Source organism: Otolemur garnettii, unplaced genomic scaffold (genome assembly GCF_000181295.1).
Source record: "Otolemur garnettii isolate 467f Iridium unplaced genomic scaffold, OtoGar3 scaffold00344, whole genome shotgun sequence".
Lineage (NCBI taxonomy): Eukaryota > Metazoa > Chordata > Mammalia > Primates > Galagidae > Otolemur > Otolemur garnettii.
This window is the reverse complement of record NW_003852739.1, coordinates 6,638-21,200: the sequence shown is the minus strand read 5'-3', so window position 1 is coordinate 21,200 and position 14,563 is coordinate 6,638. Positions and strand designations below refer to the sequence as shown.

The window sequence follows — 14,563 nt, the reverse complement described above, 5'->3', positions numbered from 1 at the left end:
ATTTGTGGAGCAATACTGCCATCCAGAGGAACTGGTTTGGTGATCCTGGAAAGCCCTGCCTATGACTTCCTGGGGAAGAGAGGCCTGGAAGTGCAGTGGTGGTCCAGGAGGACATGAGATGGGGCCACGGATGGATCACAGCTCTCTGTAGGCCTGAGGGAAGTGTGAACTGTGGTAGTTTTTTTTTTTTTTTGGAGACAGAATCTCAATGACCCACAGCTATTCTCCAATAGCAGGCTACAGATGTAAAAGGTCTTGCCCTCAGTAGAGTGTGGTGGTGTCACAGCTCACAGCAACCTCAGATTCTTGGACTTAAGCAATTTTCTTGCCTCAGCCTTCCAGGTAGTTGGAACTACAGGTGCCTGCCACAATGCCCGGCTATTTTTTGTTGCTGTTGTCATAGTCGTTTTAGCTGGCCTAGGCTGGATTTGACCCCACCAGCCTCAGTGTATGTGGCCAGTGCCGTACCACTGTGCTACGGGCGCCGAGCCGAACTGTGGTAGATTGGACTGTGCAAGCACCATGATAGCCAGCATACATGGCAGGTCCTATACCAAAATCCCAGAATACTGATCCTGATGGCAGCCATGTCTGGGAAAGATGGGAGAGGGAGCCCTCCAGTCTGGGAAAGATGGGAGAGGGAACCCTCCAGTCTGGGCTATGCTATTTGGCCTCTCCCCCTTTTCCTGTTGCCTTACTTGTGTCAGGATTTTAGTGCGCTCTTGAAGAGGCCTCTCCTTAGTTTTGCAAGTCTCTTTGTCAAGGGAGCAATCATATGAGCCCATACCTCTGCAGACTTCTCTTCTATGGCTACCTTGCCTGAAATTCCAGAAAGCCTCAAGAGAATGCTGAAGAATATCCCTTTCTTTTCTTTTCTTTTTTTTTTGTGGGGGGGGGGAGATATCCCTTATTTCCTGGTTTTCTCTATATCTGCTCTCAGCCCTGTGCTTGGCCAGGGAGCTTTAAGTCAAAGAGGCTGGGTAACCCTGTGTAAATGTCACCACTGTTTGGTTGATTAGCCTTTTTGTCCTAATTTCTTCCACCTTGTTTTTCCCTTCTGCTTTAGCCCATTCTCTTTCTTCCTCATGTTTTTAGACTCACACATATCGGTGAGACCTGCCATGGCCATAAACAACGTGAATAGTGCTGGTCACACAGGCCTTTCTCATAGACCTTTTACACCTGTAGCCTGCTATTGGAGAATAGCTTTGGGTCATGTTCTTTGTCAGTTCTCATCTGCCTGGAGCTGTGCTACCTGTGCTAGCCCAAGGATATGGCAGGAAGTATCAAGACCCAGGATTGCACTCCTTTTCTTTCATACCTACTGGATGGTTTCTGAAAGCCATTCCTTGTCCTGCAATACTTCACCTTGGTGAGTTTCCTGAATTATTGCTGAGGAGAAAAATGGGCCAACCTTTCTGGCCAACTGACTTTTTCTCTACCAATCCACCAGTTAGGGTGTGCAACTACAGGATTTCATAATGTCCCAACCCATAGCTGTAAGTATGATGGTCTCAGTGTGCTCCACTGGCCTGGGCCAATGCTCTAGCACAGCCAGACTCACAAAACATAGACCTCCATGTGTGAGAGGTTGAGTCATACCACTAGAGGCCAGAGAATGAGACATCTCTGAAATGTTTCCCAACTGTAGCATATGACAATACAGACTCAAGTCCTCTAACTCCAGAGGACAAGGGCCAATTTGACCTATTGATGCCCAGTGGGTGCCAGCACACTCTGCACAATGAGAGAAGATTCTCAGAATAGCATCCTGTGTAGCCTGTGATGTAGACTTTCTTTGACAGGAGTGAGAGGAAATCACACAGAACTTGAGCTGCCATGCACCTCTGTTACTGTTTCTTATTTTATTCTAGTGCCCAGTAATCAAGATATTCATCCTCTTTACAAGAGATATCATCCCTAACATTGTGGCTGTTGGCCCCTTCTCTTTACATGGCTGGACCTAAATTTTCCTTTTTTTTTTCTTTTTTTTATTTTGCAGTTTTTGACCGGGACTGGGTTTGAACCCTCCACCTCCGGCATATGGGGCCAGCGCCCTACTTCTTTGAGCCACAGGTGCCACCCTGAACCTAAATTTTCCAGATGGACCATTAGGTCCAGATTTCCTTGTGGTCTTAACTCCCAGGACAGTGTCCCTGTTCTTCTAACTGTGCCCCTTACCAGTAACAAAGATCTAGAGCAGCAGTTCTCAACCTGTGGGTCGCAACTCTTTTGTTCAATTTGTAACAATGCGGCAATTAGGAAGGTTGAGAACCACTGATCTTGAGGCAAGTGCCCTGCATTAGATTCTGCTCAAGCTTCCCAAATATGGTGGCCACAGAGGCCTTGTCTGAATGGCCTCCCAAGGCACACAGGCCCTGCAGCCTGGGCCTCATTGGTGGCCAGGCCTGCTTCTATCTCTTTCTCATTATACCTGAAGTCACCCTGGGGTCCTCAGGTGCAGCCCAAGAATTCCTTGTTTTCCCCAAACCTACTCTCCCCTCTCTGAGGCTTCCCATAAGTATACATGGAGTATCTGGAAGCCATACTCAAAATTGTCCACTTGGTGGCATTCTTGCTTCAGAAATACTAACCAATTTGACCTCCCAGGACTCTCCAGCCTTTATAGATTTATAAAAAAAAAAGAAGAAGAAGAAGAAGAAGGGTGGCACCTGTGTCTCAGTGGGTAGGGCGCCGGTCCCATATACTGAGGATAGCAGGTTCAAACCCAGCCCAGGCCAAACTGCAAGAAAAAAATAGCTGGGCGTGTGGCGAGTGCCTGTGATCTCAGCTACTCGGGAGGCTGAGGCAAGAGAATCACCTAAGCCCAGGAGTTGGAGGTTACTGTGAGCTGTGTGACACCACAGCACTCTACTGAGGGCGATAAAGTGATACTCTGTCTCTACCAAAAAAAAAAAAAAATTCCAAGAAACGTCCAAATTGGATTCAAGCCCTAAAAGTGGAGGTTTATTTTTTCTTTCAGGTAGTGAGGGTAAAGGTGTGTGTTTTTCTCAGGCTCTAAGAATAGAAGGTAAGTATGTGAAAATATTCATCAAGAAAAGCAGATGTGAGTGGCGCCTGTGGCTCAGTGGGTGGAGCACTGGCCCCATAAACCAAGGGTGGCGGGTTCAAGCCTGGCCCTGGCAAAACTGCAACAACAACAACAAAAAAATAGCTGGGCCTTGTGGTGAGTGCCTGTAGTCTCAGCTACTCAGGTGGCTGAGGCAAGAGAATCGCCTAAGCCCAGGGGTTGACGGTTGCTGTGAGCTGTGTGATGCCACGACACTCTACTGAGGGCGATAAAGTGAGACTCTGTCTCTACAAAAAAGAAAATAAAAAGAAAAGCAGATGTGTGGCTCAGTTTCCGTAGCACAGTGGTTATGGCGCCAGCCACGTGCACTGAGGGTGCCGGGTTCAAACTCAGCCCAAGCCAGCAAAACAACAATTACAACTGCAACAAAAAATAGCTGGGTGTTGTGGTGGGCGCCTGTAGTCCAAGCTACTTGGAAGGCTGAGGCAAAAGAATCACGTAAGCCCAAGAGTGTGAGGCTGTGAGCTGTGACACTCTCCCCAGGGCAACAGCTTGAGACTGTCTCAAAAAAAAAAAAAAAAAAGAGAGAGAGAGAGAAAAGAAAAGAAAAAAAGAAAAGCAGATGTATCAATTTATCAATTGATACATCATTCCTTCATGAGCTTTAAATAAGAATTTACGGCTGTCGGGAAGTAGGCAGGGTGACGTGGGGTTGATGAGCTCGGCGGCGATTTTGCCGAGATCCGTGGTCTGTAGCAGCTGTTGTGGGGGGCGGCCGGACCGAGAGGTGGAGCGGGGCGGCGTGTGGCCGGGGCCATGACGGGTAATGCCGGGGAGTGGTGCCTCATGGAAAGCGACCCCGGCGTCTTCACCGAGCTCATTAAAGGATTCGGTTGCCGAGGAGCCCAAGTAGAAGAAATATGGAGTTTAGAGCCTGAAAATTTTGAAAAACTAAATGGCAGCCAGGAGAAGAACCAGCAGGCTCTGTGGTTCAGGACTCCAGACTTGACACAATATTTTTCGCTAAGCAGGTAATTAATAATGCTTGTGCTACTCAAGCCATAGTAAGTGTGTTGTTGAACTGCACTCATCAAGATGTCCATTTAGGAGAGACTTTATCAGAGTTTAAAGAATTTTCACAAAGTTTTGATGCAGCTATGAAAGGCTTGGCACTGAGCAATTCAGATGTGATTCGACAAGTACACAACAGTTTTGCCAGACAACAAATGTTTGAATTTGATACAAAAACATCAGCAAAAGAAGAAGATGCTTTTCATTTTGTCAGTTATGTTCCTGTCAATGGAAGACTGTATGAATTAGATGGATTAAGAGAAGGACCGATTGATTTAGGTGCATGTAATCAAGATGATTGGATCAGTGCAGTAAGGCCAGTGATAGAAAAAAGAATACAGAAGTATAGTGAAGGGGAAATTCGATTTAACCTAATGGCCATTGTATCTGACAGAAAAATGATATATGAACAGAAGATAGCAGAGTTACAGAAACAACTTGCAGAGGAACCCATGGATACAGATCAGGGTAATAGTATGTTAAGTGCTATTCAGTCAGAAGTTGCCAAAAATCAGATGCTTATTGAAGAAGAAGTACAGAAATTAAAGAGATACAAGATTGAGAATATCAGAAGGAAGCATAATTATTTGCCTTTCATTATGGAACTATTAAAGACGCTAGCAGAACACCAACAGTTAATTCCACTAGTAGAAAAGGCAAAAGAAAAACAGAATGCAAAGAAAGCTCAGGAAACTAAGTGAAGAGGATCTTTTGGGATGTATACACATTTCTGCTTCTGCACTTAATTTCATGGAAACCATTAAGTATAAAGAACTTTGAACAACATCCTAATTGGCTCAGTGCACGTTTGTCAGTAGTACTGGTCTGTCTTGTCTTTAATGCATGGATTCATAAACTTTCTCCCTACCTGCATCATGTGCATGTAGTGCATATTAAATAAAAATGATATTAAGAGTGAAAAAAAAAATAAGAATTTACCATAATGAGGCACCCAGTTTTCTAGGTGCACCTGTGAATATTATATTGGTCCTTTTTGGTAGAATGGTTGTTCTTATGGAGATATTGACCCATAGCCTGAAGGAAGCTGAGTATCTGGATTTTCCTCTTATCCTGAAGTTACTACTTTTATTCTGTTCTCAGGGAGCCAGGACTAGACCCAAGGAGCCAAGGCAAGCACACTGAAGGAGGAAACTGCTTTAGCAGCAGTCCAGAGAAGGTATAGTAAGCCACTGTGGGAGCAGCAGGAATTAACAGGGACCATGTCATGTGAGAAGACTGGGAGGATGTAGCCCTGTGTCACCTACAAGGGTCTCTGGTAGTTACTTCTCAATAAGTATCCTAGGTTGAGATTCCAAGGTTCAGGAGGAGCGCCCGGTGGTTCTAAACAGGTTAACTTGGTAAAGGCCTTAGGTTCTATAGTCCCTTGTGGCAAAGCATACATGGAAATGTGGCTGGCTACTTAGCTCCCACCCATTCCTTCATGCATACATTGATGGGTTAATACACATATACTGACTTTCTTCCGTAAATACACATGTGTTTTTTGTAGCAGCCCATATAGCCTATGGCTAAGAGGAGTGAGAGTTATAGGAAACACCTGTAATAGAACACCTTGGTGAAAAGGGCATGGAGAGAGATTTGGTTCTAACAAGCATGAGTGAGCTCGCGAGATGAGAGCATTGGTGAATTGGCAGTCTCTACGACTGTGGTGTTGAGAAGCACGAGATCAGCCTTATATTAGGCTGGAGGAGAAGGCAGTCAAGAGGCATGCGCATTCTATCACGGATCCACTTACTTTGACTCTGTCTCCTCTCCTGCCTACAGAACGCCAGCATGGCATCTCTCTGCTGAAGATTACCAAGCTCTGCTAAAGACTAAGAGCTGTCTGTTTTAAGAAGACCTTTACTCTCTCTAAGATACTCTGTCTCTCTCTCTCCAGCTAAAGTAGATAGCCCTCAAACACCTACGAGAAACTGTTCCTGAGCAAGGTAGCTTAGTGGTTGGCGTCCAGAACCTACCTAAGCTGGGCCCAAGACCTGGCCAGTCCTGGGCCCTGACAGTTTTTCCCTTTTTATTTTTAATTTTCTTTCTCCCATGACTACCTTGGTAATGCCACTGTGGCTAGAGATTTCTCCCAATTAAGGAAAAAGTCCTTACCATTGTATGCTCCCTAATCCCAAGTTATCCCTCTGCCTTCTACACCTCTTACCATCCCTCCCTGAAGTCAGATGGAGATGACCTTTTTTCCTGTGTGTATGCTTCCCTCCTATGCAAATGCATGAAAATGCAGAAGTATGTCTCCTTTTGGCCTTCTCTCTGACCCCACCAGGCTCTTATGAAATAGATTCTTTCTGCTTTCACAAAACACATGCCCCCTGGCCTTTGCATGTGTGCAAAGTCAACATCCTGCCAGATCTTTCCATTTCTCCCTTGTAGCAACTACTTCCGATACTCACTATTGTCTTCGGGGAAGCAGCAGGATCATTTATTTACTGTATCTCTTCTCTTTGGACATTGGTTTTTGTTTTCCTTCTTCCTATCTTCTTTTTTTTGAAACCAGTTTGGCAGTGAGTTTGTTCTGATAGGGTGAGTGTGTGTGTATATGACAGTAGGGTTTGTGTTTACCCAGAAGCCAACTGCAGGTTACATGGAGACACAGCCACCCCCAAAAACTATTTGCCCTCATCCCTGTGTAGGGATCATGGTGAAACTCATCCTTTTCCTTTGGTTGATTCACTGAAAGATCAACTCATAATTAAGGCAGATTAGTAAGAGAAAAGTAGAATGTGGAGTAAGGGTGCCACTAGTGGTTGCTAGGGAGGATGAATAGGTGGGGGAAAAGGTGGGGGAAACAGATTAACTTGTAAATTAACCTGAGAGACAGGATAGTGTTTTAAATTATTTGGGCCCAGTCTGCTAGCATTCAGAGGGAGAGAAGGAAGTCATTTGCCTCCTTTGATCCACTGATCTGGTCAGTCTGGTTTTATGCAGATAGAGGGAAAACCTTTTCCAATGCTTTACTGATTGTGAATGGCCTTTAACTCAAAATAATCTTTATGTTAAGTAGTCATATTTGGGGGTAAAATTTCCTTAGCTCCTTCACTGAAAAGTCAGTATGGTGGATCTATATGCAGCCAGACTGAATTTAGCTGCTTCCCATTCCTTTTCTAGAAAGACAAGCGCCAGGTCCCTTAAGGGTCAGTTACTCTATTTATGGGTAGTGAAGGAAATAGCCTTGTGATGATATTTTGATATGCATAATATTTCTCCATAGTCACACAGTATGAATGCCAGGAAAGAAGGAAGGTATGTGAGGACAGATGCCCAAGATGGGCTGGTTGTAGTTTTTACTGACTAGAAAGCCAGGAGTGGGGTATCCTATTTTTCAAACAGGATTGTTCCAGGAGAGCTGTTTCTTTATGACAACCTGAAATGATTTCCTATAATTTCCAAGAGATAAATAAGGTTGATTTTCATTCTATAATTTCTACAGAAGTCAGAACTGACCTAGAGGGATTTTCTTTGCCAATTCCAAGACTCCCTTCCTTGTTACAACTTTATGAGGGGAAAATGGGATACAGTACAAGAGAAAGCCCAGTCTGTGCAGCCTGGTGCTGGCCATGTCTGGGTGGGACTAGCAAAAGACTGCTCTGGGAGTTTCCTGTCTGGGCTTTTGGCTTGTTCCACTTGGCGGGCTCCAGTAAAGATTCCCAGGTTTTCCTGCACTCTTGCAGAGGTTTATTCTTAGTGTTGCAGGTCTCATCACCAAGGGTCCAGTTACCTATTCCGATGGCTTTGCACACTTTTCCTATGTTGACAACACTGCCTAAGGGAGCTTGCAATGAAGAAGGACAGATGACCCTGTATAAGTGTCATCACTATTGTGTTCAGTTGCCTTTCTTTCTTTCTTTCCCTACTTTTTTATCCCTAGTTGCTTTGACCCCAGCCTTCTTCCTTACAATGTTTCCCAGATTGATGCCTATGGATCAGACCTGTCAAGACCAGGAACAATGTGGATACTGCTGGGTACACAGGACTTTCTCCTAGACCTTGACCATCCAATATCCACTGCTGAAGAACCACTGTTGTGGGCCATCCTCTCTGCCAGTTCCACCTGCCTGCAGCTTTGCTATGTGGTCCCTGCTAGCCTAAGGATATAGTAGGAAGTCTCATAGCCAGCCCAGAAGTGTACATCTTTTCTTTCATACCTACTAGATAGTTTCTAAAAAGTGTTCCTCAAGCCCCTTTCCTGAGTTCCTGAATTCTTGCTTAGTGCTCTTATGTGGGCAGAGCCTCTAGGCTCCCTGACCTTTTTCTTTGTCTACCCCTATGGCATGATGTTGACCTAGAGGATCTGATCATTCCCATTCCAAGGCTGGTAACCTAGTGGTCTCAGTATACTCTTTAGGCCTCAGGCCACATCTTGGGACAGCTAGATCCAGAGAATGTAGACCCTATCACCACATGTCTGAACCCAGATTTCTTCTGCAAGAAGAGGATCTAGGTCATATATCCACTGGCCAGGGACCGGGCATCTGTGAAAGGTTCCTCACTAGTAGTACATGAGCAATGCAGACCCATGTCTCCAGACTCCAGAGGACAACAGCTGACTTGACATATTGATACCCAGTGGGTGCTGGTACACTGTGCACAGCTAGGAATGGAATCCTGTGGGGCCTGTTACCCAGACTCTCTTTGACAGGAGAGAGGAAATAACAAAACTTGATCTGCCGGGCAGTGCCTGTGGCTCAGTGAATAGGGCACAGGCCCCATATACCGAGGGTGGCAGGTTCAAGCCAGGCCCTGGCCAAACTGCAACAACAAAGAAAAAACAATAGTTGGGCGTTGTGGCTGGTACCTGTAGTCCCAACTACTCAGGAGGCTGAGGCAAAAGAATCACCTAAGCCCAAGAGCTGGAGGTTGCTGTGAGCTGTGACACCACAACACTCTACCAAGGGCGACAAAAAACAAAAATATAAACAAAAAAACTTGATCTGCCATGTACCTCTGTTACCGTTCCTTGTCTTGTTCTAGTACCCAGTAATTAGGATATTCATTCTCTCTACAAACAACAGTCCCTAACATTGTGGCTGCTGGCCCCTTCTCTTTACTTGGTTGAATCTAGGTTTTCCAGATGGACCTTTAGGTCTCAGTTTCCCAGTGGCCCTGATTCCCAAAGAGATCTTCTTCCCCCAACCTTGCCACTGCACCAAGAGCAAAGATCCAGAGGCAAATTCCCTACAGTAGCTTCATTTTTTGTTTTTGAGACAGAGTCTCACTTTGTCACCTTGGTAGAGTGCTGTAGTGTCATAGCTCACAGCAAACTCTTAGGCTCAAACAATTCTCTTGCCTTAGCCTCGCAAGTAAGTGGGACTACAGGCTCCCACCACAATGCCCAGCTTTTTAAGAGATGAGGTCTTGCACTGGCTCAGGTTGGTCTTGAACCTATGAGGTAAGGCAATCCACCCACCTTAGCCTCCCAGAGTGCTAGGATTACAGGTGTGAGCCACTGCATCCGGCCATCCTGCATAGCTTCAGCTCCAGATGTGTTTTGCGCTGGCCACTGAGGCCTAAACACCATGGCCTGCCCAGCCTAGAAGCCCAGGGCACCTTGGTAGCCCACCCTGGCTCCATCTCTTTCTCTTTGAACCTGGAGTCACACCATGGGGTGGGCAAGTCTAGCCCCAAAGTTCCCTAAGTTTCCCACACCTACCCTTCTCTCAGAAGCCTCCCTATGTCTAGACACAGAGAGAGACTAGAAGCCATACTTAAAAAGTTTACACTTGATGGCACCATTGCTCCTGAAATGTCAACCAATTTTTATACCATGTCTCTTTCTCCATCCTTTACAGATGTCAAGGAATGCCAAGAAATGCTCAAAATTGATTAAAGCCTTAGGAGGGGGGTGTATTCTGTTGGTGTGGTGAGAGAAAGGTGTTCTTTGTTCTCAGACAGTAGACTATATATGCAAAAATGTTCATCATAGGAAATACATAGGGCCACCAGGATAGATGGCTCATGATTTTAATCCTAGAACTTTGGAAGGCCAATGCAGGCAAATTACTTGAGGACAGAATTTTTAGATCAGCCTGAGCCAAAGTGACAACCCATCTCTACAAAAAATAGAAAAATCAGTAGAGCATGGTGGTGCATGCCTGTAGTCCTAGCTACTTGGGAGGCAGAGGGAGGAGGACTGCTTGAGCCCAAGGGTTTAAGATTAAGCCCATGTAACAGAGTAAGATTGTCTCACCAAAAAAAAAAGAGGTGTATTGATATGTCCTCCCATCATAACTTTTTTGGCCAAATATACTATAATGAGATATCCAGTTCTCTAGATATATCTGTGGGTAGGATTATGATTCCTCTTGAGTAGAAGAATGATTACTCCTAAGGGGATATTGACCCAAAGCCTGAAGTGAGCTGAGTACCTGGATCCAGGGTACCTGATCCACGAGGAGCCAAGGCAAACACATTGAAAGATCAAACTGTCTAGGAGCTCACCTGAATGGGGTAGTATGACATGATGGGAGCAGCAGGATTTGACAAGGGCCATGTAGGGGAGAAGACTGGGAAGATGTAACCCTGGGTCACCTACAATGGTCTCACCTACAATCAGTCTCTCCCTGTTGAGTAGCACGAGTCGGAGTTCCAAGAGTCATTAGAAGGCACTAGTGGTTCCACAGAGGTAGATAACCCTGATGACAGCTTTTGGTTCTGCAGCCCCTTTTCTTTTTATTTTTTATTTTTTTTATTTTTGAGACAGAGCCTCAAACTGTCGCCCTGGGCAGAGTGCCATGGCTTCACTGCTCACAGCAACCTCCAACTCCTGGGCTCAAGCGAGTCTCCTGCCTCAGCTTCCCAAGTAGCTGGGACCACAGGCGCCCACCACAACGCCCGGCTATTTTTTGGTTGCAGCCATTATTGTTGTTTGGCGGGTCCGGGCTGAATTCGAACCCACCACCTTAGGTGTATGTGGCTGGCGCCTTAGCCTCTTGAGCCACAGGCGCTGAGCTTGCAGCCCCTTTTCGGAAGCTTTACTTGAAAGTATGGCTATGCTTTCTACTCAGCCCCCACTCATTCACTCATGCATGCATTTGTGGATGAATACATACACACTGACTTCCTTCTTTGAATTTGTGAGCATGTATGTTTCCATATTCCTTTTTTATTTTTTTCTCCTGTAACTACTTTGGAAATGCCACTTTGGATGCAGTTTCACCCAGTTAAAGCAATAGTCTTTAACATTGTATGATGTTCACTCTCAAGTTGTCTTTTCTCCTCCCATCCCTCTTGCCCTCACTAAAGTGAGAAGCAGATATGATTTACTCCTGTCTGTATGCCTCCAGTGTTCTGTGCAAATGCATGAAAATGTAGAAGTGTCTGCTTTTGGCCTTCTCTCTGACCCCATCAGACTTTTATGTAATAAAGTCTTGCACTTAGCTGCTTTCTCAAAATACATGTCCCTTGCCTTTGTACGTGTGCAGAGTTAACATCCAATTAGATACTCTCCATTTGCCCTGGAACAAATGCTTGGGTTGCCCATGTTTTCCTGGAAGCATGTGGAACACCATTTATTTATTATGTCTCTTTTCTTTAGTTTCTGTTTTTCTTCATCCTTTCTTTTCTTTGAAACAGACCTGGTCTTGAGGCTGGGATATAAAGTCCTAGTTATAACAGGGTCCAGTGTGACAGGTACATCAAATGCCTACCTGCCCTTCCTTGTGGTTAGGGCAGGTGGGCATTTGTGGAGCAATACCACCATCCAGAGGAACTTGTTTGGCCATCTCACAAAGCCCTGCCTGGGGCTTCTCGGGTAGGAGTGGTCTGGGAGTGCATGCCTGATGGGGGGAGGGTACCAGGAGACAGGGCCATAGACAGGTCAGAGCTTTCTGGGGGTGTGGAGGAAGCATGTCCCATGGCAAATCAGGCCATGGGGCCACCAGAGACAGGCTGCAGGCTGAAGTAGACACTCAGCATGCCTGGCGGGTCCTATAAAGGAAGCCCAGCCATGTCTGGGCAAGACTAGCTGAAGGTTGGGGCAGGGAGTTCCTTATAGGGTAGTGGATAGTTTGCCTGCTGCTCCTTCCCTTATCAGCAATGGGTATGGTTGACTGAGATCTCTTTGTCCATGGGGCACCCCAGTGAAGGACCAGTTTCAGTCCCAGGGTTTCTGAGGCCATTGGTGGCTGTGGTGGCCAGTGCAGAGACAGTCAGTCTTTCTAGGTCAGAAGTCTGGCCTTGTGGGACCTGCAGCCAGACTGTCCCTTGAGGCCACCTATGCAAGCCCGGCCCAACTAATGTAACATACAGTGCTGCCCTGCTCCCTTCCCTTGTTGTGTCCAGGTCCCAAGCAATCAAGTAGTAGGCTTAGAACTGGACTACTGTCCCTGGTGGTCATGTGTGGCTCAGGGCCTCGCCTGTGTACTCTTACTTGAGTACGCAGGACGGTGATTACTAATGAGGAGTGGGGATTCTGGGTTTCCATGGGGCAGGAGGAGAGTCTTTTGAGATCTGGTGAAGGGCACAAAGCCAAGATTACCCAGAAAGAAGGAATCATTCATTTTGGCCTAGGGAGATCCACTACATGCCAAGAGGGAGAGCTCTGATGAGCTTAGAGGACATAGCTAGTGGCAGTGTACACTGGCATCTTTGCCCCCGCAACCCTCTCTGTGTCCTCACATCAGTGCCATGGGCAACATCAGGCCGGAACCAGCTTGGCATGTGGGGCGGGCAGGAGCTTAGAAGACAGTTCCCTTTGCAGGAACCCATCTGGAAAGTCAGAGGCCTAGGCTAGTTCCATGTTTTCTCACATGTCTTGGAACATTGAAAAGTGAGCCATCTTCCAAGGGAAGAGAGATGCTTGTCCAAGTGGGTGTGGCTGAGTCATGTTCTATAGAATGTTACAGTGGGAAGGGACCCAGGGGACCCTTTAGAGCAGGGGTCCTCAAACTTTTTAAACAGGGGGCCAGTTCACTGTCCCTTAGACTGTTGGAGGGCCAGACTGCAGGCCCCAGGATGAGTCGGCTGCTAAGCAGGACAGGCAGCGATAACAAAAACACCCGGCGGGCCAGATAAGAGTCCTAGGCCAGTGGCTGCCTGTGGCCCACAGGCCATAGTTTGAGGACACCTGCTCTAGAGCAGTGGTTCTCAACCTGTGGGTCACTACGCTTTTGTTCCATTTGTAACAGAACCACTGCTGTAGAGTCCCAGGTAGGAGGTGTGTGTTTTTTTGTTTTTTTGGTTTTTTTTCAGTTTTTGGCTGGGGCAGGTTTGAACCTGCCATCTCCAGTATATGGGGCTGGTGCCCTTACTCCTTGAGCCAAAGGCACCGCCCAGGTGGGAGGTGTTATTTCTGCAGGGAGAGAGGGAAGGAATACATATAGGCAGAGTGAAGTGGTGGACCTCAAAGGCCTGACTCCTTAGGCACAGGGTGTCTTTCTGGGAGGAAAGTACTGAAGAGGAGAAGGCCTGACCTCCCACCCTTTTGAATCCAGAGAGAGAAGGAGGTGGACATGTGCACCCCTCTCTGCCCATGAGCACAGGGACCACAGTGCAGACTTATGTTCACCTTCCATGTAAGGAGAGCTTAGCTGGTGTTCATGAGTTGTCCTGTTCAGGACAAAGAAGGAAATGTCCAAGTATGACCTGCCTGGCCTTGGCTTTGTGGATGGAGAGGGGTTTGAGGATTGGTGATAGCAGAGCAGAGGAAGGAGCATCTGTCTGTGGAGTTGGTGGCATAGACTTGTGCTCCTTTGTGTTTGCCTTAAGGCCTGTCAGTCTACTTATAGGATTGCTGCTACCTTTAAGTGTACCTCTCGTGGTTTGGGGGCAAGGATGTGACAGCTAATGTGGGGGGGATGTGACAGCTAAGTTTGGAAATTCACTAGGGCAGAGAGAAAAATGAAAAGTATGAAGGAGAAGGAGAGGCAGAGAGAGAATGGGGAGATATAGGAGGGAAGAAACAATGTTCTAGGGATCCTTGCACATTCTCTTTTGAGGGTCACAGTTGGGAGTTAGGCAAGGAGGCTGAACTTCATTATCCTGTTCATTTTGTTTACTGTGTCTTGTCAACAGAGCAGTGTTTCTGGGCCATGTGTCATTTGCATCCATGCCGGAAATTTTCACCATTCTCATCATCCGTAACCCAGTTTCGGTAAGGTATTTTTTTTTTTAAAAAAACCTCTGCAATTATTAGTTTATTAGTATAATCCAGGACTCAGATGTTCAGTATTCCTCCTGAAATTACATAAACAAATGCAAATGGAAAGAATCCAAGTCAAAATTATATAACAAAACAGCACTCCATCACAAAAGCGTGTAAAATTACAAGAACACTATTTTAAAATACTGGCACTTTAAGAGAACGATAATCTCAAAAACCACAAAATTGCCAAATTGTTCCCTAAACTGTTAAGCAGATAAACATGACTCTAATGAATGAGTGTGGGTTTTGTAAGGAAAAACTAAATTCAAATGAATTGAATAACTTGTATTAAGATG

The 14,563-nt window shown here is 46.0% G+C and overlaps 1 long non-coding RNA gene and 1 pseudogene across 2 annotated transcripts in view; both read left to right on the top strand.

The window, feature by feature from the left end:
• LOC111722749 overlaps positions 1–14,205 on the top strand; it is a 17,945-nt gene extending 3,740 nt beyond the window's left edge. The window contains exons 2-3 of the long non-coding RNA XR_002771436.1: positions 5,204–5,279; positions 14,138–14,205. This is a non-coding gene — a long non-coding RNA (uncharacterized LOC111722749). The remainder of the gene's footprint in view (positions 1–5,203; positions 5,280–14,137) is intronic.
• Positions 3,733–5,012, top strand: LOC100944813 (annotated as a pseudogene). The gene has a single exon (XR_155031.3). The product of XR_155031.3 is annotated as a ubiquitin carboxyl-terminal hydrolase isozyme L5 pseudogene (transcript).
• Positions 14,206–14,563: the final 358 nt, after the last annotated feature.